Source organism: Chiloscyllium plagiosum, chromosome 1 (genome assembly GCF_004010195.1).
Source record: "Chiloscyllium plagiosum isolate BGI_BamShark_2017 chromosome 1, ASM401019v2, whole genome shotgun sequence".
Classification (NCBI taxonomy): Eukaryota; Metazoa; Chordata; class Chondrichthyes; order Orectolobiformes; family Hemiscylliidae; genus Chiloscyllium; species Chiloscyllium plagiosum.
The window spans coordinates 132,654,256-132,679,785 of NC_057710.1; the positions used below are offsets into that span (position 1 = coordinate 132,654,256).

The 25,530-nt window shown below is 41.4% G+C and overlaps 1 protein-coding gene across 26 annotated transcripts in view; it reads left to right on the forward strand.

Annotated features, from left to right (window-relative positions):
* LOC122553361 (calcium/calmodulin-dependent protein kinase type II subunit delta) overlaps positions 1–25,530 on the forward strand; it is a 321,729-nt gene that overhangs the window by 95,272 nt on the left and 200,927 nt on the right. The window lies entirely within an intron of this gene.

A 25,530-nucleotide genomic window follows, 5' to 3' on the forward strand; every position in this document is an offset into this window, starting at 1 on the left:
TTATCCACTTTGGTGGCAAGGACAGGAAGGCAGATTACCACCTAAGTGGAATCAATTTAGGTAAAGGGGCAGTACAGAGAGATCTGGGTGTTCTTGTACACCAGTCAATGAAGGTAAGCATGGAGGTACAGCAGGTAGTGAAGAAGGCTAATAGCATGCTGGCCTTCATAACAAGAGAGATTGAGTAGAGAAGCAAAGAGTTTCTTCTGCAGCTGTACAGGGCCCTGGTGAGTCCACATCTGGAGTACTGTGTGCAGTTCTGGTCTCCAAATTTGAGGAAAGACATTCTGGCTATTGAGGGAGTGCAGCGTAGGCTCACGAGGTCAATTCCTGGAATGGCGGGATTACCTTACACTGAAAGACTGGAGCGACTGGGCTTGTATACCCTTGAGTTTAGAAGACTGAGAGGGGATCAGATTGAGACATATAAGGTTATGAAAGGATTGGACTTTTCCGGCAAGCCCATGATCTGACACTTCTGCAACTGCTTTTGGGAGTCCATATACAATGCAGCAGCCATTCAGAGAAGTTCAGCCTACTCTGGAGGCAGGAAACATGTTTCCACTGATGGGCGAGTGCCGAACCAGAGGACACAGCTTAAAAATACGGGGTAGACCATTTAGGACAGAGATGAGGAGAAACCTCTTCACCCAGAGAGTGGTGGCTGTGTGGAATGCTCTGCCCCAGAGGGCAGTGGAGGCCCAGTCCCTGGATTCATTTAAGAAAGAGTTGGATAGAGCTCTCAAGGATTGTGGAATCAAGGGTTATGGAGATAAGGCAGGAACAGGATACTGATTAAGGATGGATCAGCCATGATCATATTGAATGGTGGTGCAAGCTCCAAGGGCAGAATGGCCTACTCCTGCACCTATTGTCTATTTGCTTAAAAAAGAAAGACATGAGATTGCCACTCCTTGGAAAATCTAGCCTTCTGTTTCCTATCATTCACCCAATTTCTTTTTTTCTGTGCTGCCACCATCTCTTCTCAATGTCTTTCGACTTTTCTGGCAAGCCCATGATCTGACACTTCTGCAACTGCTTTTGGGAGTCCATATACAATGCAGCAACCATTCAGAGAAGTTCAGCCTACTAGGAGGACTTTAAGGACTACCCTTGTGGGAGTGGAATGAGTGGAATGAGTGAAGAGATCTGGGGTGCCATCAGTGTGAAGAGATAAATGAGCAGTTGAAAATATACTTTGCAACTCTGCATTTCTGGCCTGTAAGATGTTCCCATTTGTCAAGAAAGCTGACCATTCAATAATATTGAAATTTTCTGGGTTTTTTTGGGGATCTCACGAGTTAGACTACTAATTGTCCTTATTTAATTATTTACTTTGAATAATTGATATCTTGGCTCTAAAAACTAAATTATATGAGTGAAATAACTAATATATCTTGAAACTTGTATCTTGAACAGCTTAATGCCTGTGTGCATTTCAAAGTTCCGTTTGCAGCATGTACAGAGTACAGCTGATACAGTTGAGCCCTATAAGATAGAAGGGCCATCTTCTTTCTTTGGTATGATTTAACATTTCCTCAATGTATTGCAGGATGGATTCGTAGCTGAGTGAGAATTTGTAGGAAAATTACAGAAAAGCCAAGATCCTAAGGCAGCACGCTCAGTGCCGAAGTAGTTAGCTGATGTATTTCTGGTGTGCAGCTTCAGTTTTGTGTGTTTTGATGAGCGCTTTATTGAAAGCATCATATTTTCTGGTTTCAAATTATAAATAAAAACGATTTTGTGGCAAAATTTAATTTCCAATTCTGGTGCGTAAACAATGCATAGGCTTGAGTTCCTGTGTAGCCTAAATATCTTTCTTGGTATTATGTACAACTCTGAAAATGTGTTGCTGGAAAAGTGCAGCAGGTCAGGCAGCATCCAAGGAACAGGAGAATCGACGTTTCGGGCATAAGCCCTTCTTCAGGAATGAGGAAAGTGTGTCCAACAGGCTAAGATAAAAGGTAGGGAGGAGGGACTTGGGGGAGGGGCGTTGGAAATGCGATAGGTGGAAGGAGGTCAAGGTGAGGGTGATAGGCCGGAGTGGGGGTTGAAATGTTGAGCTACAGGGTGGTTGGGTTGGTTGGTCCTGGTGTCCCAGAGGTGTTCTCTGAAACGCTCTGCAAGTAGGCGGCCTGTCTCCCCAATATAGAGGGGGCCACATCGGGTGCAGAGGATGCAATAGATGATGTGTGTGGAGGTGCAGGTGATTCTGTGGCGGATATGGAAGTTTCCTTTGGGGCCTTGGAGGGAAGTGAGGGGGGAGGTGTGGACGCAAGTTTTGCACCTCCTGCGGTTGCAGGGGAAGGTGCCGGGAGTGGAGGTTGGGTTGGTGGGGGGTGTGGACCTGACGAGGGAGTCACGGAGGGAGTGGTCTTTTCGGAACGCTGATAGGGGAGGGGAGGGAAATATATCCCTGGTGGTGGGGTCCGTTTGGAGGTGGCGGAAATGACGGCGGATGATACGCTGTACATGGAGGTTGGTGGGGTGGTAGGTGAGGACCAGTGGGGTTCTGTCCTGGTGGCGGTTGGAGGGGCGGGGCTCAAGGGCGGAGGAGCGGAAAGTGGAAGAGATGCGGTGGAGGGCATCGTGACCACGTCTGGGGGGAAATTGTGGTCCTTGAAGAAAGAGGCCATCTGGGTTGTACGCTTTTGGAACTGGTCCTCCTGGGAGCAGATGCGGTAGAGACGAAGGAATTGGGAATATGGGGTGGCGTTTTTAGCTGTGGGAGTTGATCGGTTTATAGTAAATGTCTGTGTTGATTCGGTCGCCCGAGATAGAAATGGAAGGGGAGGGAGGAGTCTGAGACAGTCCAGGTGAATTTGAGGTCGGGGTGGAAGGTGTTGGTAAAGTGGATGAACTGTTCAACCTCCTTGTGGGAGCACGAGGCAGTGCCGATACAGTCATCGATGTAGCAGAGGAAAAGGTGGGGGGTGGTGCCAGTGTAGCTGCGGAAGATGGACTGTTCCACATATCCTACGAAGAAGCAGGCATAGCTGGGGCCCATAGGGGTGCCCATGGCTACTCCTTTGATTTGGAGGAAGTGGGAGGATTGGAAAGAGAAGTTGTTCAGGGTGAGGACCAGTTCAGTCAGTCAAAGGAGGGTGTCAGGGGAAGGGTACTGGTTGGTACGGCGGGAAAGGAAGAAGCGGAGGGCTTTGAGTCCTTCGTGATGGGGGATGGAGGTGTACAGGATGTCCATGGTGAAGATAAGGCGTTGGGGACCGGGGAAGCGAAAATCATGGAGGAGGTGGAGGGCGTCGGTGGTGTCCCGAAGTCTACAGGTTTCATAATTGTACGGCCAGGGTGGCTGTTTGATTGGTATCAGTAGTTTAAAAAATCATAACAAAACAAGTATTTCACTAAGGTGGGCAGTCAATGTACTTTGTTTTATATCATAAATTTGAACTTTCCTCTTGAAATTGGAATTTTCTAGACTTAATTGCTATGGATGATGTGCTAATTGAAATTTTCAAGGCAAGTTTTTATTAGTAAGGATTCTTGGATATGTAGATCAAAAGTGGATAAATGGAGTCAAGGTACAGTTCTAATTAAATACCATAACAAGCTTAAAAGTTAAATGGAATGGACCTGTTTCTAATTTGTATTTCACCTTTTAGAATTGCTTTTGAATATATATCAAGGTCATCTAGGAACCCAAGCTACTGTTTTGTGGACATGCTTTCAAATCCCACTACTGCAGCTATTGGAAATCGAACTCGGTTCATTATAAAAAGATTTAGAATTGAAAGTTAGATCATGACACTTTTTGATTGCTACAAAAAATGTGACTGGTTCAGTAACATCCTTCAGGAAGGAAATCTGTTAGCCTTGCTGAATCTGGACCACATTTCTCTGCAGATCCACACATTATGGTTGATTCTTAACGGCAGTTTAAAGTACTACAGCATACCACTCAGTTGAAGGGCAGTTAGATATGACAGCCAATGCTGGACTTGCCAGTCATGCCCATATTTCATGAGAGAATAAATAAACAATAACTTTTCTTTCAGGTTCAATTGTGTAAATACCCTTTCTAAAGTTTAATCATTGACCTATTTTATTAGTGAGCATGCAAATACAATTCTGAGAGAAAAAGCCAAGGTTGCATGCTAGAGTTACATTAATTGTAAAAGTAATTATTTTCATTTCAGATCTGCTTTAATTTAATAAAGTATTGAAGATCCATAGTAAGTCATGTTAGTGGGACTACATGCCAGTTTCACAAGTTTATGCTTTATTGTTGCTAAGTTGCTAGCAGCATTTAAGAAATGAATGACTTGTAATTGTGGCAATAAGATAAATATGTACTGGGAAATTTTGTTGAATTGACAGTCTGTTATAGGAAATGCAGAGAACTAGCATTTCATTATGAAACATTTCTACATTTCCAGTATGGCATCAGTATGGTTATCCTTTTTGGTCTGCAAAAGGTTAGCTGAGGGTACTTTCTAGGTGGTATGAAGTTAAATACGGTGGATGTCCAAAGAGACTTTGGGGTTCAGGTCATTAACTTCTGCACTTGTTCATAATATTTTAAAGATCTAGGAATCAAGAAAGCTAATGGAAGGATGGCCTTTCTGTTTCGAGGACTGGAATGCAAGAATGCAAAACCCTGGTTAGACCCTTCATGGAGCATTTGTGAGCAGCTCTGGACACCATATCTTAAGAAGAATATAATGGCCTTGGAGGGATTACAATGTAAATTTAAAAGAATGAGACTGCAGGGATTATTTTATGAAGAGCGATTACATAAATTAGGCCTGCTTTATGTAGAATTTAGAAGGTTAAGGGGTGATCTGATCAAAGCCTTCAAGATATATATAGGAGAAGACAGATAAAGATGAACTATTTCCACTTGTTGGGGATTCTAGAACTAGGGGGTATAGTCTGAGAATTAGGGCCAGACCTTTCAGCAGAAATGTTAGGAAGCACTTCTACGCGCACAGGGTGATAGACATTTGGAATTCTCTTCAATAAGTGGTAATGCTGAATCAGTTCATTTTAAATCTGAGATGGATGCATTTTTATTAAGCAATGGTATTAAGGATTATGGGCCAAAGACAGGTATACAGAGTTAGGCCACAGATCAGCCATAATTGCATTGAGTGGTGGAGCAGACTTGAGGGGCTGAAAGGCCTACTCCTGTTCCTATATGAAAATTGATACATGGGAACCTGTAATTTCTTCATTAAATTAAGAGAAAATTGTGGATTGGAGGTGTGCTGTTTCTCAACAATGTCCCCCTGCCAAATACCAGGAGCAAGCAAATAGAATATCATCACAATATTGTATTTAAGGTGATGTATTTTGGCCAGATGGGAATAGGGATATTTAATTTGACTAGTAGTAAAGCAATTCACGCATATTTTGCGTTTCTTTAAATAAATGCCGGAAAAAAATTAAATGCTCTTTTTGTGAAAAAAATGTACATTAAGATTAATCAGCAAAAGTATGAATATTTTTTATTTTAATTCCTAATTTATAATTTCTCAATTTGGTAAATCTATACATTTTTGAAAGACAAATGCAGAGCTCATTGGAATATCTCGTTAAAGTCTAATAATGATTTGACTAGATTGGAGACAAGAATTCCAGACCTACAATGAGAGCTCTCCAATGTTCCAAACTATAGTGCTAAGAAACGATATTTTATCACAAATTGTGACCTTTGTTTTGTCTTAAAGTGACATAGTTTACATGAATAATAGACTTTTTTTGTCGTTTCAAGGAAGAGACAGGATATGATAGATTACTTCAAATCTTATCGGGGTGTTTTTCAATAGAGACCGAATCACCTTTTAAATGAAGATAGGTGCTGAATACCACAAGATTACAGGTGCACCCCTCACAGAAACCAGCTTGGTTGACGTTAAGGATGTCCTATATTTTTGTCAAATGGCAGGCTTTGAACTATATAGTCAAAGTGGTCTTTACTAACAAAATTCAGGACAAACCAGGGTCCCTGCACAGACAATCTCCACTATTGGGGCTTCTTTACAATTCCCTTACGGACTTGTGGAGACAGTATAGAAGCAGGCCATTTGGCTCATCGAGTCTGTACTGACCCACCAAAGTGCAAGCACCTGACCTTCTCCCTTATCCTATCCTATCCACCTAACTCTGCATTTCCTATGGCTAACCTACCTAGTCTGTTCATCCATGGACACTATGGGCAATTTACCAGGGGCTAATCCACCTAACCTGGGCAGCTTTGGACTGTGAGAGGAAACCAGAGACACAGGGAGAATGTACAAACTCCACACAGTCATCCAAAGCTAGAACTGAATCTGGGGTTCTGGTACTGTGAGGCAGCAGTGCTAACCACTGAGCCATTTTGCCACACTTGGCAAGGGATGCCACTCTAAGTGGTCGACTAATCAACTTAAACTCAGTAATTGGTTTTGGGGATGTACATTTGCTAATAAAATAATCAAATTCCTTAAACCAAAAAAAAGCTTAAATTTGCAGTGACCAACTAAAAGAAGATTTCAAGTATTAAGATCTTTACTGTAATATTACATTGAATATGTTGACTAAGCATATCCTCATTGGCAAATAATGTTTTAAACTATTGCATTTAAATGTGTAGTAAGACTTGAAACCCCACCCACAATTATGCTTCATTGCTGTTCTCCACAATTACAGTTTTTACAGAAATTGAGACAAAATTCCCAGTAGTTCACTTTTTCCCATTTGGCAAGTCACATGATTGAATTTTTTGAAGAAGTAACAAAAAGGATTGATGAGGGCAGAGCAGTGGACGTGATCTATATGGAGTTCAGTAAGTTGTTCGGCAAGATTCCCCATGGGAGACTGGTTAGCAAGGTTAGATCTCATGGAATACAGGGAGAACCAGCTATTTGGGATCTCATGGAATACAGGGAGAACCAGCTATTTGGATACAGAACTGGCTTGAAGGTAGAAGACAGAGGGTGGTGGTGGAGGGTTGTTTTTCAGACTGGAGGCCTGTGACCAGTGGGGTGTCACAAGGATCGGTGCTGGGTCTACTACTTTTCGTCATTTATATAAATGGTTTGGATGTGAACATAGGAGGTATAGTTAGTAAGCTTGCTGATGACGCCAGAATTGGAGGTGTAGTGGACAGTGAAGAAGGTTGCCTCAGATTATGACAGGATCGTAATCAGATGGGCAAATGGGCTGAGAAGTGGCAGATGCAGTTTAATTTAGATAAATATGAGGTGTTGCATTTTTGGAAAGCAAATCTTAGCAGGACTTATACACTTAATGGTAAGGTCCTAGGGAGTGTTGCTGAACAAAGAGACCTTGGAGTGCAGGTTCATAGCTCCTTGAAAGTGGACTTGCTGGTAGATAGGATAGTGAGGAAGGTATTTTGGTATGCTTTCTTTTACTGGTCAGTGTACTGAATATAGGAGTTGGGAGGTCTTGTTGGTTGTTGGTTAGGCCACTTTTGGAATATTGTGTGCAATTCTGGCCTCTCTCCTATTAGAAGGATGTTATGAAATTTGAAAGGGTTCAGAAAAGATTTACAAGGATGTTGCCAGTGTTGGAGGGTTTGAGCTATAGGGAGAGGTTGAATACACTGGGGCTGTTTTCCCTGGAGTAGTGGAGGCTGAGGGGTGACCTTCTAGAGGTTTACAAAATTATGAGTGGCATGGATAGGATAAATAGACAAGGTATTTTCCCTGGGGAGGGGGAGTCCAGAACTAGAGGGCATAGGTTTAGGGTGAGAGAGGAAAGATATAAAAGAGACCTAAGGGGCAACTTTTTTCACACAGAGGGTGGTGCGTGTATGAAATGATTGCCAGAGGAAGTAGTGGAGGCTGATACAGTTACAACATTTGAAAGGCATCTGGATTAGTATATGAATAGGAAGGGTTTGGAAGGGTATGGGCCGGATGCTGGCAAGTGGGACTAGATTAGGTTAGGATATCTGGTCGGCATGGACGAGTTGGTCCGAAGAGTCTGTTTCCGTGCTGAAAAACTCTGACTCTATGACTCTTTGTGACCGAAGGGTGCTTTTCCCTCTTTTGCTGCACTTTCTGCTGGATCCGCTTTGCCCAGTTGTGCACAGAACAAGATACACCTCTCTCCTGAACACACTGGCTACAACCCTTTGTCTCTGTCAGACCCCATCCCATCTTTTTCCAAATGAAATCTTGAAAACAGAAAATGTGCCTCAGTTGCTGTTGCCTTTTTTTTCTCATGTGACCATGCAGCACCCTCTGCTCCCTGGCACTACCCCCACCCATCCCCGCCCCACATGCACACACTGCCCATGTGATAAGCAAGTTGTCTGAAAGAATTGAGAACGCATCACATGATTATCTCCACTATCCCTTTCAACTTGAATTAAAGACAGTTCCAAAACATTTTTATAATATCACATTGGTAACAATGCATGAATAGATGAAAGCAAACTAACTTGTGATCAGAGTTAAAAATCACACAACACCAGGTTATAGTCCAACAGGTTTAATTGGAAGCACTAGCTTTTGGTGCATCATTCCTTCATCAGCACCAACACCAGCATCTCCAAATCATAACTTGTGATCAACATGGTAAAGAACCTTGATACAAAGTTGAAGAACCTCTCTGTCATTCAGTGATCAGAAGAACATTTTAATTTGCCTACACATGGATCACAATATGGAAAAATTCATTTGGATTCTTTCAAAAGGAAGTTGGGGGATTATCAGCTTAGGGAGAGGATTCCAAGATAAAGGATGAGAGTAGTTAGATTCCAATCAGTAATTTGTCAGCTATTGACTTGAATGTTTCCAACCTGGAAGGTGGAAACTTTACAGAACCTTTCCTTGGGTGGTTACAGTGGTTTATAACAAAAGAGTGATCCCGGCCATTCAACATTGTGACAAAACATTTAGGATAGTTTTCCAACTTTTCAGTGCAGGATAGGTATCTTGTCTTCTTTATTGAACAGCCCATTCGGGCCCGAGTTGCTCATGTCTTTCCAAAAGCTTAAACGATGTTATAAAACTGAAGACAACATGGGGCTGGAATTTTTTGCTGTGAGCTCTCAATTGACTCTGTCCTCTGCCAGAAGTGAGAAATCAGAAAATTACTCTTATGTATCTTGTGTTTTCCCCAGCTGCTTCTGCTGTGTTAAGCACAATTTAATTGAGTTGGTTTTCTAAGCTATTTAAGCAAGGCTATGGCTAAATCTATTTCTCCTGCCTGAGGTGCTACACTTACGCTGGTATGTTTGTGCACGAAAGTAAGCAAGAACTTGGAGTAGCTAATATCTTTCACTTTCTTTATGAATCTCAAAGTGTTTCACACTGAGAGTATTTCTGAACTGTGGTGATTACTGTAATGTACAGAAACTCAACAAGCAAAATTTTATTCCATTGTCAACTTGAACTTTCATTAACCTTGCCTCTTAATCATCCATAGAACTGTAGAAGCATCCAGAAAGGGGAGGAATTTGGTCAATAGGCTTCTGTATATATCAAACTTGATTTGTTACAGTTTTCTTGGATTAGCTGCAGTTGAAATCTGAACTGTTTTATAAAATGTTTGCTCATGGCAGGTGCAAAGAATTTTTAAATAAATGTCACTAAGTTTGTTTTAATGTAAAAAGTGTATTGCTGAGTGAGGTTCTGCAGCTGTGGAGAGCGGTGAGTGCACGATCTTAAGAGCTGTTGCTTTTACATGATGTTTGTGTACTGCTTTCCTTTCTTGGATAAACACCCCAGGAATGGAAGCATGCTGTTTGTGTTACTGGATGAGTAATCCAGAGAGTCCTGGACTGATGATCTGGAGACTCAATGAAATCCAACAACAGCACCTAGTCCATTAAATAAGTTTGTACAAAAAGTATCATAATAATTACCCAACTATGATGAAACTTTAGCTGGTTCACATACTCTTCAGGAAAGGAAATCTTTAGTCCAGTTGATTTGTGATTCCAGGCCAACCCCAACATGGTTGACATCTATTTGCCCTCTGTACTGGCCTAGCAGACCACTCACTTAACAAGTGCAACAAGAGATGGGCAATAAATGTTTTTTTGTCAGCAATACCCACATCTCATGAACAATATAAACAAACCTGGAGAAATTAACTTTACCAACCATTGCCCTCAGGTACCAGGAGGAGAAATTTCTCTAAGTTTGTTCAGTAATAATAAATGGTGTAACTTACCACAAAATGCCATCTCTAAATCTGCCCAATCCAAGTCCATATCATCTCTCAATTGCACCCCCGCCTCAGTTTAAGCTTTGAAGCTTCGATATCTCCGGAATTCTAGCCCATTCCTGGCTCATCTCCCCACATTCTACACATGTAAAACAGATGCCATTCAAACTCTGGCAATGTTCACATCCAATGCCCATCACCACCTGTGCTATCTCCCAGTTGTGAAACCTCATTTTAAAGCAATTCATATTAACATTTTCAAAATCCCTCCAAAGCCTTGTTCTTCCTTTGGAGATGCTGGTGTTGGTCTGGGGTGTTCAAAGTTAAAAATCTCTCACACCAGGTTATAGTCCAACAGATTTAATTGAAAGCACACTAGCTGTCGGAGTGCGGCTCCTTCTGTTATAGGTTCTAGTCCAACAGGAAGGAGCGGCCTTCCGACAGCTAGTGTGCTTCCAATTAAACCTGTTGGACTATAACCTGGTGTTGTGTGATTTTTAACTTTGTTTTTCCTTATCTTGGAAATCACTTGCAACCCCATACCTTCCTGGCCTTTGAACATTCCCAACTTGAATTGCTCCACGATTGACATCAAGACATTCAGCTGCCAAAGCCCGAAGTTTTAAACTTCCTAGATACAACTTATACTGTTGTGGTTGTAAGTATATTTGTTGAGCTGGGAAGTTGATTTGCAGACCATTTCGTCCCCTGTCTAGGTGACATCTTCAGTGCTTTGGAGCCTCCTGTGAAGCCCTGCTGTACTGTCATCTGGAATTTATTTGGTTCCATTCCTGCTGGTTCTGGTTGTTCGTTGTCGTGGCCGGTATATTGGGTTCAGGTCAATGTGTTTGTTGATGGAGACCGTGGCTGAGTACCATGCTTCTAGAAATTGTCTGGCTGTCCTCTGTTTAGCTTGTCCTATCATCATTGTGTTATCCCAGTTGAATTTGTGGTCCTTATCATCTGTGTGTACGGCTACAGGGGACAGCTGGTCGTGGTGTTTAGTGGCTAGTTGGTGTTTGTGGATGCCAGTTGCTAGTTGTCTTGTCTGTTTGCCGAAGGATTTCACGCAAAGACTGCATGAAACACTATATAGGCAAACAGACAGACAACTAGCAATCCGCATCCACGAATACCAATTAGCCAGTAAACGCCACGACCAGCTGTCCCTACACACAGATGATAAGGACTACAAATTCAACTGGGATAACACAATGATCATAGAACAAGCTAAACAGAGGACAGCCAGACAATTTCTAGAAGCATGCACTTCAGCCACTGACTCCATCAACAAACACATCGACCTGGACCCAATATACTGGCCGCGACAACGAACAACCGGAAGCAGCAAGAATGGAACCAAATAAATTCCAGAAGAGATAGTACAGCCGGGCTTCACAGGAGGCTCCAAAGCACTGAAGATGTCATCTAGATAGGGGACAAAAATGTCTGCAAATAAACTATCCAGCTCAGCGAACATGCCCACAACTCAAACAACTGGCACCTGAGCTACAACGTTTTACACAAAACTTGAATAATAGTCCAATAAGGGAAGGGGCCATATTGGAACTGTTACTGGGGAACGAGCCAGGCCAGGTGGTAAAAGATGCAGTGGGGAATCTTTTTGGGAATAGTGACCACAATTCTGTAAGTTTTAGAATACTCCTAAACAAAGCTGAGAGTGGTCCGAAGGGAAGAGTACTAAACTGGGCCAAGACCAATCAGATCAAAATTCGGCAGGAGCTGGGAAATGTGGATTGGAAACAGGTACTGGAGACGGCACGATGGCACAGTGGATAGCACTGCTGCCTCACAGCGCTACAGACCTGGGTTCAATTCCCGACTCAGGCGACATTCTCCCCGTGTTTGTGTGGGTCTCCTCCGGGTGCTCCGGTTTCCTCCCACAATCCAAAAATGTGCAGGTTAGGTGAATTGGCCATGCTAAATTGCCTGTAGTGTTAGGTGAAGGGGTAAATGTAGGGTGATGGGTTGTGCTTCGGCGGGTTGGTGTGGACCTGTTGGGCTGAAGGGCCTGTTTCCACACTAAGTAATCTAGTAATAATTTGAAGGGAAGTCCACATTTAATGTGTTGGAGGCTTTCAGAGATAGGTTGAAAATGGTGCAGGATAGGCATGTCCCTTTGAAAATAAGGGATAGGAAAGGCAAGATTTGTGAACCATGGATGACAGGAGAAATTGTGTGACTATCCAAGAGGAAAAGGGAAGCGTACATAAGGTCCAGGCAGCTAAGAACAGAACGGGCCTTAGAGGAATATTGGGAGAGTAGAACGAATCTTAAATGAGGAATCAAGTAGGCAAAAAAGAGTCATGAAATAACTTTAGCGAGCAGAATTAAGGAGAGTTCCAAGGCCTCTTATTCATACATAAGAAGCAAGAGGGCAACTAAAGAAAGGGTTGGTCCACTAAACGATAAGGAAGGAAGCTTGTGTGTCGAACCTGAGAAAATGGATGAGATTCTCAATGACTACTTGGCATCAGTGTTCATGATGAATATTGAGATTAGAGATAGATGTTTGTTTACTCTGGATCATATTGACATAAGGAGGGAAGATGTGTTGGGTAGGCTAAAGGATATTAAGGTGGACAAATCCCCAGGACTGAATGGGATCAATCCCAGGTTGCTGAGGGAGGTGAGAGAGGAAATAGCTCGGGCCCTGACAGATATCTTCGTAGCATCTTTAAACACAGGTTTAAAGGAGGACTGGAGAGTTGCTAATGTTGAGACGTATAAGATTATGAAAGGATTGGACACTCTGGCAGTAGGAAATATATTTCCACTGATCGGTGAGTGCCGAACCAGAGGACACAGCTTAAAAATACGGGGTAGACCATTTAGGACAGAGCTCAGGAGAAACTTCTTCACCCAGAGAGTGGTGGCTGTGTGGAATGCTCTGCCACAGGGGGCAGTGGAGGCCCACTCTCTGGATTCATTTAAGAAGGAGTTGGATAGAGCTCTCAAGGATAGTGGAATCAAGGGTTATGGAGATAAGGCAGGAACAGGATACTGATTAGGAATGATCAGCCATGATTATATTGAATGGCGGTGCAGGCTCGGAGGGCTGAATGGCCTACTCCTGCACCTATTGTCTATTGTCATGTTGACCCCTGCACAAGAAGGGTAGTAAGGATATTCCAGATAATTACAGACCAGTGAGCCTGACGTCAGTGCTGGGAAAGTTCCTGGAGAAGGTACCGAGGGGTAGAATCTATTTATGTTTGGAAAAGAATAAGCTTATCAATGATAGGCAACATTGTTTTGTTCGGGGGAGATCATACCATACCAATTTAATAGAAGTTCTTTGAGGAAGTGACCAAGTTGATAAATGAAGGAAGGGCTGTAGATGTCATATACATGGACTTTAGTGAGGCGTTTGATAAGGTTTCCCCATGGTAAACTAATGGAGAAAGTGCAGTCAAATGGTGTGTAGGGTGTTCTAGCTAGGTGGATAAAGAACCGGTTGAGCAACAGGAGACAGAGTAGTAGTTGAAGGGGGTTTCTCGAAATTGGAGAAGTGACCAGTGGTGCTCCACAGGGATCAGTGCTGGGGCCGCTGTTGTTTTCATATACATGAATATCTGTAAGAGGACATTGGTGGTCTGATCAGTAAGTTCGCAGATGACGCGAATCATGCTGGAGTAGCAGAAAGCATAGGGTACTGTCTCAGAATACATGAGAATATAGATAGACTGGAGAGTTGGGTGGAGAAGTGGCAGATGGACTTCAAGCCAGGCAAATGTGAGATGATGTATTTTGGAAGGTCTAATTCTAGAGCGAACTATATTGTAAATGGAAGAGCTTTGGGAAAAGTTGACGAACAGAGAGATCTGGAAGTTCAGGTCCATTGTACCCTAAAGGTGGCTTCACAGGTGGATAGAGTAGCCAAGAAGGCATATAGTATGCTTGCCTTCATTGGACAGGGTATTGAATATAAGAGCTGGAAGGTCATGTTAAAATTGTACCAGACTTTGTTTCAGCTGCATTTAGAATACTGTACACAGTTCTGATCGCCATATTACCAAAAGGATGTGGATGCTTTGGAGAGGGTGCAGAGAAGGTTTAAGAGGATGTTGCCTGATATGAAAGGTGCTAGCTGTGAAGAGAGGTTGAGTAGGTTAGGATGGCTTTCATTAGAAAAAAGGAGATTGAGGGGGGACCTGATTTGAGGTCTACAAAATCATGAAGGGTATAGACAGGGTGGATAGAGATAAGCTTTTTCCCAGGGTGAGGGATTCCGTATCAAGTGGTCACGTCTTCAAGGTGAGAGGAGAAAAGTTTAAGGTGGATACATGAGGAAAGTACTTGACACAGAGGGTGGTAGGTGCCTGGAACACTTTGCCAGCAGAGTTAGTAGAACCAGGCATGGTAGATTCATTTAAGGTGCATCTGGACAGATGCATGAGTAGGTAGGGAGCAGAGAGATACAGATCCTTACGAATTGGCTGATAGGTTTAGACAGTGGATTTGGATCAGCACAGGCTTGGAGGGCCGAAGGGCCTGTTCCTGGACTGTAAATTTTCTTTGTTCTTGTACTCCTTTAGGATGCTCCTATAAAACCCACCTCTTTATCAAAGCTTTTAGTCAACTTCCCTAATATCTCTTTACCTGGCACAATCTCCAAGCTTTATAGACCCTCCAAGTGTGAAGTGCCTTAGGAAATGATATTACATACTGCAAAATGTGTATTCTGTCATTACTGGCATTACATTATTGCAACTTCTTATATTTAAAGTACCTTATCTTCAATGAATGTATTTAGTGTGTTAACATGTAGTATTCTGTGTGCAACTAAGAATGATTCATGGTGTCAGTATTTTTGCTAACTACAGGATATTTAGAACTGGTGTGATATGTGTGCAGGAAGTTGGTTTAATATTTTAAGTATAGCTGTGCTGCTTTTAATTTTGCATAATGCAAATTTTGCAAACTTGATGTTCTATGGTTGGTGAAGTAATCAAGTTTGATGACATTATATGCAAAGCAATAAAGCAAACCTGTGCTTTTTTAACTAGATTATTTTGTTTCAAAAGAGAACAAATTTAGTGGTTAGAATCATAGAATCACCAAATTTGTTTTATGCTATTTACTCAGAGTTGACTAAATCTCTCAATATGATCATTAAAATTATTGGTGTGTTTTTTAGGTTGCACATTTTCAGATGTAGTGTATGAACAAACTATATTAAAGCAAAATTGTTGTATAGTGTTTCCAACGTGGTCTTTGTGCTTGACTTAATATGTCCCGCATATATGCAAATATTGGCTATTTGTGATAATAGTGAGTGTTCATGTGATGCAACATATATTTTAAGCCAAGGTGTTATGAACTATTTCTTTCTTCCAGCAGATTTCTTGGGTGAACTGTTAGTGTTCGAAACCTTACCATTGATAGCAGACTTCTATATGTTTTTGATAAAGTGAAAGGGTTAAAGACAACATACTACCTGCAGCATCGCAACTTTTGAAACATAAGTGCTAAAAATCTATTGATGGATTGAATTTCACTGTAACAATAAGGCAATAAGTTTGTGCTCATGGCAATTAATGTGTAAACAATTTGCAGTTTTTGTTAGGTAGTCATGTAGGGCTAAAAGGGGCAAATTAAATATGCAATTAAAACTTCTGTGGGAAAGGAGCTTTTAAGGAAGAGTGACAATGTGATGGAATTCTATGTTGAGATTGAAAGTGAGTTGGTCAAGTCCAGGGCTAGGATCTTCAAATCTAAGAAAATTAAAAAATATAATGGTAGTCAAGCAGAATTTAGCATTTAAAGCATTAATACGTAATTTGTGACAAATAAACACCGTTTTAAGACACACAAACTTTACAAAAACAGTCCCTCTATGACAAACTGGAGGGGATAAGGGTTGTATTGAATGGAACAACTTGCCCAACATAGTAAGCCAGAAGTTTGGAAGAGTATTAGCATTCAGCAAAGGAATACCAAGAGGTTATTCAGGTAGCAGACAAGAGTGTGAAAATAGAAGACATAATTTATAGTCATGTAAATAGGAAATGGTAATTAAACGTGGCCCATTAGACGCAGAGACAAGTGAGGTTATAATGGTGAACAAGAAAGTGGCATGGAAGCTAAAGTGACACTTTGTATCAATCTTCACAGTATAAAACACAAAAAAGCCCTTTGAAATGTTGGGGAACTGAGGATCTGGCGAGATTGATGAACCGAAGAAGTCAAGAAAAGCAAAGAAATAGAACTGACGCAATTAATGACATGACATTAGGATACTTCCCTGCTCCTGATGATTTGCATGCTAAATCTTAAGTAGCAGTTGCTGTTGAGTAGTAGGTGGGTACATTGTTGTTGATCTCCCATTCCGAATAGTTCAAAATTTAAGAAAGGAGGAAAAGAGTGGCAAACTTTAAACTTCTATATGTAGTCAGCAGAATAATTGAGTCTACAATTAGTGATGTGGTAACCAGCTTCTCAGCAAATCATGATATGATTGAGCAGAGTTAACAGGATGCATGGAAGATAGTACTTGATAATGTTGTTAAGAGTTTCTTTAACAATGTAACTGGTAGAATGGTTAAAGAGAAACCAGTGCATATAGTATATTTGAATTTTCAGAAGGTATTGATAAGGTGACACAAATGTTTGAGGCAGAATTAGAACTAATGCATTTCGAGGTAATATGTTAACTGGTTGACCGAAATAAAATATACAGAATAAAGGGAATATTTTGTGCATGTCAGGCTCTAACAAGTAGGATACCACGAGACTCAATTGATTATTTACAATCTATATTAATGATTTAGATGAAGGGACCAAGTGTAATTTATTCATTATTGCCGGTGATGCAAAGTTGGACAGAAAGTAAAATATTTGTGAAGAGGATGTAAAGAAGGATATAGCCAGATTAGATAAATGGGAATAACGAACAAGTGACGTGTGAAGTTATTAGCTTTGGGTAGGAAAACAGAAAATCATCATAATTTTTAATGATGGAAAACTGAAATCATTCCATTTCGAGGCATTTGGATGTCCTTGTAGAAGCAAGTACAACAAGCAATGAGCTTATAAAAACAGAAAATTCTTGAGAATTTCAGCAAGCCTGGCAGCATCTGTAGAGAACACCATTATGTCCAGTGACTGTTCTTCAGAATGGAGACAGGGTATATCAGGTTTTGCTACAAAAGAATTAAAATCTATGAGTAAAGAAACATTACTTCACATGTATAATTTGCTGAGCCATATCTGAAGTATAGGGTGTGGGTTTGATATGCAGACGTTTCATTACCTGGCTAGGTAACATCAGGGGCGACCTCCAAGTGAAGCGAAGCAGTTGTCTCCTGCTTTCTATTTATATGTTTATCCTGGATGGGGTTCCTGGGGTTTGTGGTGATGTCATTTCCTGTTCGTTTTCTGAGGGGTTGATAGATGGTATCTTATGGCGTTGTGGTTGGAGTGCCAGGCCTGTAGGAATTCTCTGGCATGTCTTTGCTTAGCCTGTCCCAGAATAGATGTGTTGTCCCAGTCGAAATGGTGGGTTTTTTTCATCTGTGTGTAGGGCTATGAGGGAGAGAGGGTCGTGTCTTTTTGTGGCTAGCTGGTGTTCGTGTATCCTGGTGGCTAACTTTCTTCCTGTTTGTCCTACGTAGTGTTTGTGGCAGTCCTTGCATGGAATTTTGTAGATGACGTTGGTTTTGTCATGGGTTGTACTGGGTCTTTTAAGTTTGTTAGTTTTTGTTTGAGAGTGTTGGTGGGTTTGTGTGCTACTAGGATTCCGAGGGGTCTTAGTAGTCTGGCTGTCATTTCTGAAACTTCTTTGATGTATGGTAAGGTGTTTAGGGTTTCTGGCTGTTTTGGTCTGCTTGCCATGGTTTGTTCTTGAGGAATGAGGACTGTATTTTTTGAGTTCTTCTTGAATACGTTGTATAAGTGGTTCTCTGTTTTCTGAAGTTCGTCTGTGCTGCAGTGTGTGGTGGCTCATTGGAATAGTGTTCTGATACAGCTTCGTTTGTGTGTGTTGGGATGGTTGCCGGTGTAGTTAAGTATTTGGTCAGTGTTTGTCGGTTTTCTGTATACGCAGGTTTGTAGTTCTCCGTTGTCCTTTCTTTCGACTGTGACATCCAGGAATGCGAGTTTGTCGTCGGTTTCTTCCTTTATGCCAGTGAGGGTGTTGTTGATGATGTTAAATGTCTCTTCTATCTTGTTTCGTTTTGTGATGACAAAGGTGTCATCTACGTAGCGGACCCAGATTTTTGGTTTAATGGTTTGTAGGGCTGTTTGTTCTAGTCTTTGCATTACCACTTCTGCTATGAATCCTGATAGCGGAGATCCTATGGGTGTGCCGTTGGTTTGTTTGTAGATTATGTTGTTGAAGGTGAAGTGGGTAGTGAGGCACAGGTCCACTAACTTCATGATGTTTTTGTTGGTAATGTGATCAATGGTGGTTGGGGTGTCTGTGATGGTCTCTTCTATAAGTGTGGTAAGTGTTTCCTTTGCCAGGTCGATGTTGATGGAGGGGAACAGTGCTATTATGTCGAATGAGATCATTGTTTCATCTTCCTCTATTCCTGGACGTCACAGAGGAGAACCACCTATAACAAACTTAAAAGACCCAGCTCCACAACAATGAGGAGCTGTGGCCAGGATTCATGTAACATAAGGTGATGTCCTGTTCAACATATAACTCTGTTATATTCTAAGGGAACTAGACATCAAGCCAAGTTTCAACCTGATGGTTGAAAGCTTTACAATCCACATATATGCTGATCACTGCAATGAGTTGTCAATGTTAAACAATCACGCTTACAATTTAGACATGAGAAGTTGGTATCCTATAAAACAACAACAATTCCAAATAAATTGAAGTTGCACAAATGTTTCAAATGCTACTTGAAGTGGAGAAACGTTATCTGTGAACAATTTCTTCATGATTATATTCCATGTAAATTTGAATTCTAGTGAAATGTAAAATGAAAAGAAAAGATTAATATGTACATAGAAACCATGTAACTTTAATTGCTTGCCTTCTCTTGGTGCTCAGATACAATTTGGGTCAGGACTTCAATAACTAGGAGAATTTGCTCTCTCTTATAGAAGCTGGTGGGAGGATTGGGATGGCTCCCTGATGCATTTCCACCTCCAGGGAGGTTTCCCAGCAGTTGGTCGATCAGATCAGAAACCAACTGAACGAACATAGCAGCTTGGTGAAGCAGAGAAACTAAGTATTTTGACCCCACTGATGGTGCCTCCACTGTAAGGCATTCTCATGTTTCCCCATCTGCCTGAGCAGTTCCCATCTCTCTCGCTCTCGCGCGCTCACTCTCGCGCGCTCTCGCTCTCTCTCTCTCTCTGAGTCAGCAGGCTCTATAATTGGTAAGTACCTCTAATCTAGCTTGCAGCAAGTGTAAGCTCTCAAAACCATTTGGTCCTAGCGTTGGAGTCGTGAAAACCCATGGATAACTCCTGCCCAATGAATCTGCAGCTCGTTGCAATGACACAGCATGCTGTTCCAAACTGGAATCACATTGTGTTGCTTGAGTAATGGATAGGTTATTAACCATCAACTTCAACAGAAGATGCAAATGCTTCAGGGAATGTGTCACCTCTTACTTTCACAGTTAGTGGCTGGGGCACTCTGAACATTTGAGATCATGAGTGGTAACATATTTGTTGTGGTGTATGCTTACTTTAACTTTTTGCTTTGAGAGCTTCAGTGAGGTGCTCCATGTATCTGAGACCCTTGAGGTCAGCCTTTATTCTTATTAAAATTTAAATTCCAAGGTAATACAACTCATGTCAAATAAATACAGAATATTAATTATGCAAACAATACTACAAAGCAACACTATGATATTCACACAATATTACAGGTGGCTAGCAACTCTATTCATCCAACACATGGCAGGCAGAATCTGAAGCAGTGGGTAATTGCCTTAAATCTGGGAGGTACCCGAGGATGCTTGACAGTAACAGCAGCTGTCAGTTTCCTTGTTCCTCGAGGTACAGATCCGACTGTTTTACTTATCATTTCTCTGGGCTCAGTGCTGAAACTGAAGAGTATGATTGTCTGCTGCAACACGTCTGTCAAAATTGGGCTGAATTGCCTGAGGAGTGGCAATGTCCTCATGCAGATTGCTACTCTGGTCTCTGTTCCCTAAAAGGAAGAAGCTATGTATTTCTGAGTGGAGATTCTGATCACGGCTCCCTCAGTAATACGGAGCTGTACTTGCATTCTGCCCGTTCTTTTGTGGCGCAGAACTGCTTGGGGGAAGTGAACCATGGCCATTGTATTTTATTGTTTTCTTACTGTAAAAGCGTGACAATAAAATCATTAATTCACACTCACTCTGTCACTCTCACTCTTTTCTCTTCTCTTTCTCTCACTCTCACCGGTCTCTCTCAGCTCTGTGAAAGAGTTTGACACTTGCTATTTTCCTGCAGTCCTGCATATTTTCCCCATTCAGTCAGGAGCACTGGAATAGGCAATTTTGTTTGAGCCTACCATTTTCAGCGACTTCATGAATGATCTTCCTGCCATCATAAGATCAGGAGTGGGAATGTTTGCCAATGATTGCACAATGTTTAGTGCCATTCGCAACTCATCAGATACTAAAGCAGTCCATGTCCAAATACAACTCTATCTGAATAATACCTAGGCTTGGGGTGACATGTGGCACCGAGCAATGACAATCTCCCATAAGGGAAATCTAACCATTGTTCTTCGACATTTATTTATCACTGCTGAATTCTCTCACCATCGACATCCTGGGAATTAATGTTGATCAGAAACTGAATTGTCTAGCCATATAAATACACCATAGAAACCATTATGTCTGCGTGTATAACGGCTTAGTATGGCAACTGCTCTGCCCAGGACCGGAAGAAACTAGGGAAAGATGTGTACACAGCCCAGACCATCTCTCAATCCAACCTTCCATCACAAACTCCATTACACTTGTTGCTGCGGAAAGGCAGCCAACATCATCAAAGACCCCTTCCACCTGGTTACGTTCTCTTCTAACCTCATCTGTCAAGTAGAAGGTACAGAGCTTTTTATCAACAGGTTCAAGAACAACTTCTTCACCACTGTTATTAGACTACTGAATGGACCTCTCTAATTTCAATTTGAATGTTGATCTTGCTTTTGTGCACCTCCAGTGCAGGCATAGCCTTGTATGATTCACTCTGTCTAAAAAAACACTATGGTCAGTATGTCCTTGTATGTTATGATCTGCCCGTATTTCATGCAAAAACAAAACTATTCACTGTACTTAAGTGCATGTGACAAAAAAAAAATCAAATCTGAGCAGGTCAGAGGCCAGGAATCCTGCAGTGAGTAACTCCACTCCTGACACCCAAACTCTGTCTAACATTGACAAAGCTCAAGTCTAGAGTGTGATGAAACACTCCCCATTTGTCAAGATAAGTGCAGCTCCAACAACACTTGAAGTTTGACAACATTCTGCACAAGGCAGTCCACCTGATTTAGTACCACATCCACCAACATTCAGTCCTTCCACTTCCTATCCAGAGTGACAGTAGCGTGTGTTATCTATATGATGCACTGCAGGTTCCTTAGACTACAACTTTCAAAGTCCAAGACCACTACCATCTTGAAGGATAAAGGCAGCAGATGCACAGAACTTCACCACCTACAATTACTTCCCCGAGCCGCTCTCCCTCCTAAATTTGAACTGTTGTCATTCTTTCATTGCTGCTGGGCCATTGTTCCTAGAGCTCCCTCAGCAGCATTGTGGCAGTTCCTATACCAACTGAGCTTCAGGGGTTCAAGAAGGCAGCTCTCAAGAGTAAGTGGGGATACACAACAAATACTGACTGAGCTGACAAAGTTCACATCCCTGCATGAATTAAAAAATTCAGTGAGGTCATGGTTGATCTGTGCCATCTATAGCTCCATACACTGGCCTCTACTCTATATTCCTTAACACCTTTGCACGTCTATCAATTTCATATTTAAAACTAACAGGTCAGAATCAAACCCAGTTTGGGGAAGAAGGGTGTACTATGTCACATTTCTCTATTTCTGATTTATAGCCAGCTTCTCTTCTATATAACCTTTCTCCCATCAGCTACTTAGGATGTCTCTGACCTTTATTTAGGTCATATCAGCTTTTCCAGTACTTTTTCCTTCTTTGTTTCATTCACTATCCTGGCAAATTTCTTGTTTACCATAGCTTCACCAAAGATCTATCTTCCAAAGCTGATGTAAAGTCCTTAGTTAGTATCTTAGTCATGATTTCTATCTCATTTGATCTTCAGTAAGTCCCACTATTACCTCTGACAGCACTGTTGCTATTAAATTCTGCTTAGAAGATGCTTGGATTCACTCCATGTTGGCTCCCAACAATTCTTGGACTGTCGTTTTATCTCTCATTGCTTTTCTTGCTTCTCACTTGTAATATTTCAGCCTGATTCTTCCTTGTAATTGGCAACTATGACATCTATCAAATACTGCTTTTTTGGCTGCATTCCTCTAACTCCATCATCCAGACCGTTGTCCTACCATTTCCTCCTCTGGGAATGTTCTTGGAAGTTGCCCAAACCATCTCTTCATTAAAAGCTCCTTGTTACTCTGAATTTCTGCCTATGGGATATTGACTCCAATTTATTCAGGCCAGATCCATCCTCCGTTTTGCAGACTGCAAAATCTTCGATGACCTTGGGTTTATGGAATGTGGATGTTGCATGAGCCTGCGTCTCACCATGTGATAGGTTTGCTGCCATATCATGTTGAAGTGTAGCAATGTACAGGGTCTCACTGTTCCAGCAGGGTGGAGCAAAACCATCTACTCCCCTCATTCTTTAAGACCGCTGAACAAGTAGTAGTTTAATATTGCACATTTGCAACTAGTTACAGGTAATATTGTCTGTGTAGCGATGCATATCATATCAATGAGGAGGATCTGGATGTTAAAACTTATACCTCTGAGATGCTAAGCTCTTGTATGCCACAAGTCCATATGGTATCATCATAATGGTTGCTACTTGTGACACTACTCAGCAATAACCTTTTCAGACCTAGGTTGAAAACAGTGAAACAAAAACAAATTGCTTCAATAAATCAGCAACTTTGGGAGCATTTCTGTTTTTATTTCTGATTTTCAGCATCTGCTGTTCTTTTGGTTTTTTGGATAAAACAGTAAAGGTTGGTCAACTTTCTTGATTAAGTGCAGTTCTGATCACTCAGCTGCCATTCCTAGTTCAGCATTTGAGAGCTCGGATGTATTTTGTTGTTCTCTGAAAGCTGTGTACTGCACACACTTTATTGTGACCCTACCTGTGTGGATTTGTTGATGTTGCATTGAAGTATTTGTCAGTTTTGTTCTGTAGGTTCACTTGACATATCGGCTCAGTTTTCTGGTCATTGGAGAAGTGATTGCATTCTCCACTGACCCCAAAGAAAGCTGTTGATGGAAATCTGTGCCCCACACGTGCCAGGCAATGAGTGTCTCCAACAAGGGAAAACCTAACCATGGTGTCATCAAGCTGTCCAATCTGCCTATCACATTATAGAATTCTCTCAGACAGGCAAGCAGAAAATGGAAAGCTCAAATCACATTTTAAAAAGAAATTGCAGGAGAGCGAAATAGAAGTTGCAACATAGGCCAAGTATTAAGGTAGAGTATGAAAACTTCAGAAAAAGTTTGTTTTCTAATTATTTAGCAAATCTAGTTTAAAACTTCAAGCCAATAGTAATGGAAATGTTTAAAAGCACGTGTTAAATAGGTATTTGTCAGGCTCTGATCAATGCCTTTATTGCTCAGATTGTTATTTTAAAGATTAGGCATAACTTAAGTATTTGACAGCATTCTGAGGGCAGAAAAGAGGAAGGTCTTGCCTGATTTTGCTGATTGCCAAGTCTGCTGGTGGGGTCTTCAAGATGCAATCTATGGTGAAGCAGCGAATGACCACAGCTTCAGAATTTCTGTTAATTTACGCTAAATTCTAAAGTTATAGTCAGCCTCGAGAGGTCGATGATGTGAACCATGTTGATTTGCCTTTAAAATCTCTGTGAAATGCTGGATTTTTCTTTTGTCCTATGGTAAATGCTACATGATACATTGTTCAGTTTCTTTAACCTTGTTTTTAACAAGATTTTAATTGAAAATAAAAGCTAGAATCTGCCCTTGAGGCAGAAGCACTTCAGTAATTGCTGTTGAAACAGCAGTTAATCCTTGGGATCAATATGGCAATTAGGTTTTGCTAATTCTCTGTGTTCTTGGATTAGAAAGAGGTCAGTATTTTACGTGTACAGAATGAAGATTCATTTATTTTAGATGTTGATCATTGTGATAATTTAGGTTGAATTGTTATTTGCATTTGGGAAGCTTCAGTCTAGCCATTCACATCCTGACTTTGGAAAGTCAGCCAATTTGCCTGTGTTGAGTGTAGATTCATGCCAGGACCACAATCTTCCCATGTCAATCTAGCAAGAGAGAAGAGCAGGTTAAAAGGCCCATCTCCATTGATATTGGCCCAAAACTTGGTTCAGTCCTCAATATTATCCCTTCCATGCCTCACCACCCTCACTTTGGTCTCCCTCGCCCTCTCCTGTCTCCGCCCATAACCTCATCTCCCATGCTGCCCCGGACCCTGCATCTCCATTCACCCAGTTTGCTAATTATAGAACTCGAGCCTGACGCTGTCGAGTCTCTAATATGTTCATGCTATTCATTTCTATTCCAATTTCTCTTTGAAGAATGTTCATATGATTGTCAGTGAATTCAGGCACAATTGAAAAACGATTAAAGAAAACCTGTTCAAGAAAAGATTTGAAGGTATAAATGTCTGGCTGAGTTCTAGCACTCACTAATGGATTCAGCTATGTAAATCATTTGTACAGCTGTGAAGCAGACTGCTCATTTTGTTTGACAGTTTTATGAGCTTGTATTAGACTTAACTTCAATGCCTGTTTGTTTATTTGGGCATTGTTGCAAGATGTCAAATGAATTAAAGTGTTCCTTCAAGAGCACTTTGGAAGTCTGTGAGAGGGAAGCCTAGATAATCTGGCAAAGTGGAAAAAGGTTTCTAAACTCCAGGAATATGGCAGTGGTGTGGGCCACTCCACCTGCCAGGTACCAGTAGGAAACACTATTGGAGTTTCCAGCACTTACTGCCTATGAAAATGCAAGTGATGGCGAGGAAGAAATTATTTGAACTCCGTTTCAAGGTAGACCATAAAGCATCTTGTAGAAAAGCTAGTGGTAGGTTTGCAAAAGGTTTTCCTGGAACAGTGGAGGAAGCCAAGATCTGACTAGATAAAGCTGGTTGATGCATATGATGTATGTTTATCAGAAAGGAATGCAAATAATATTAATGGTTATTTTTCCCTTTCCTCCCTATCCTTCCTTTTTTCAGCTTTTTGAAGTTAAATTCTGTAGA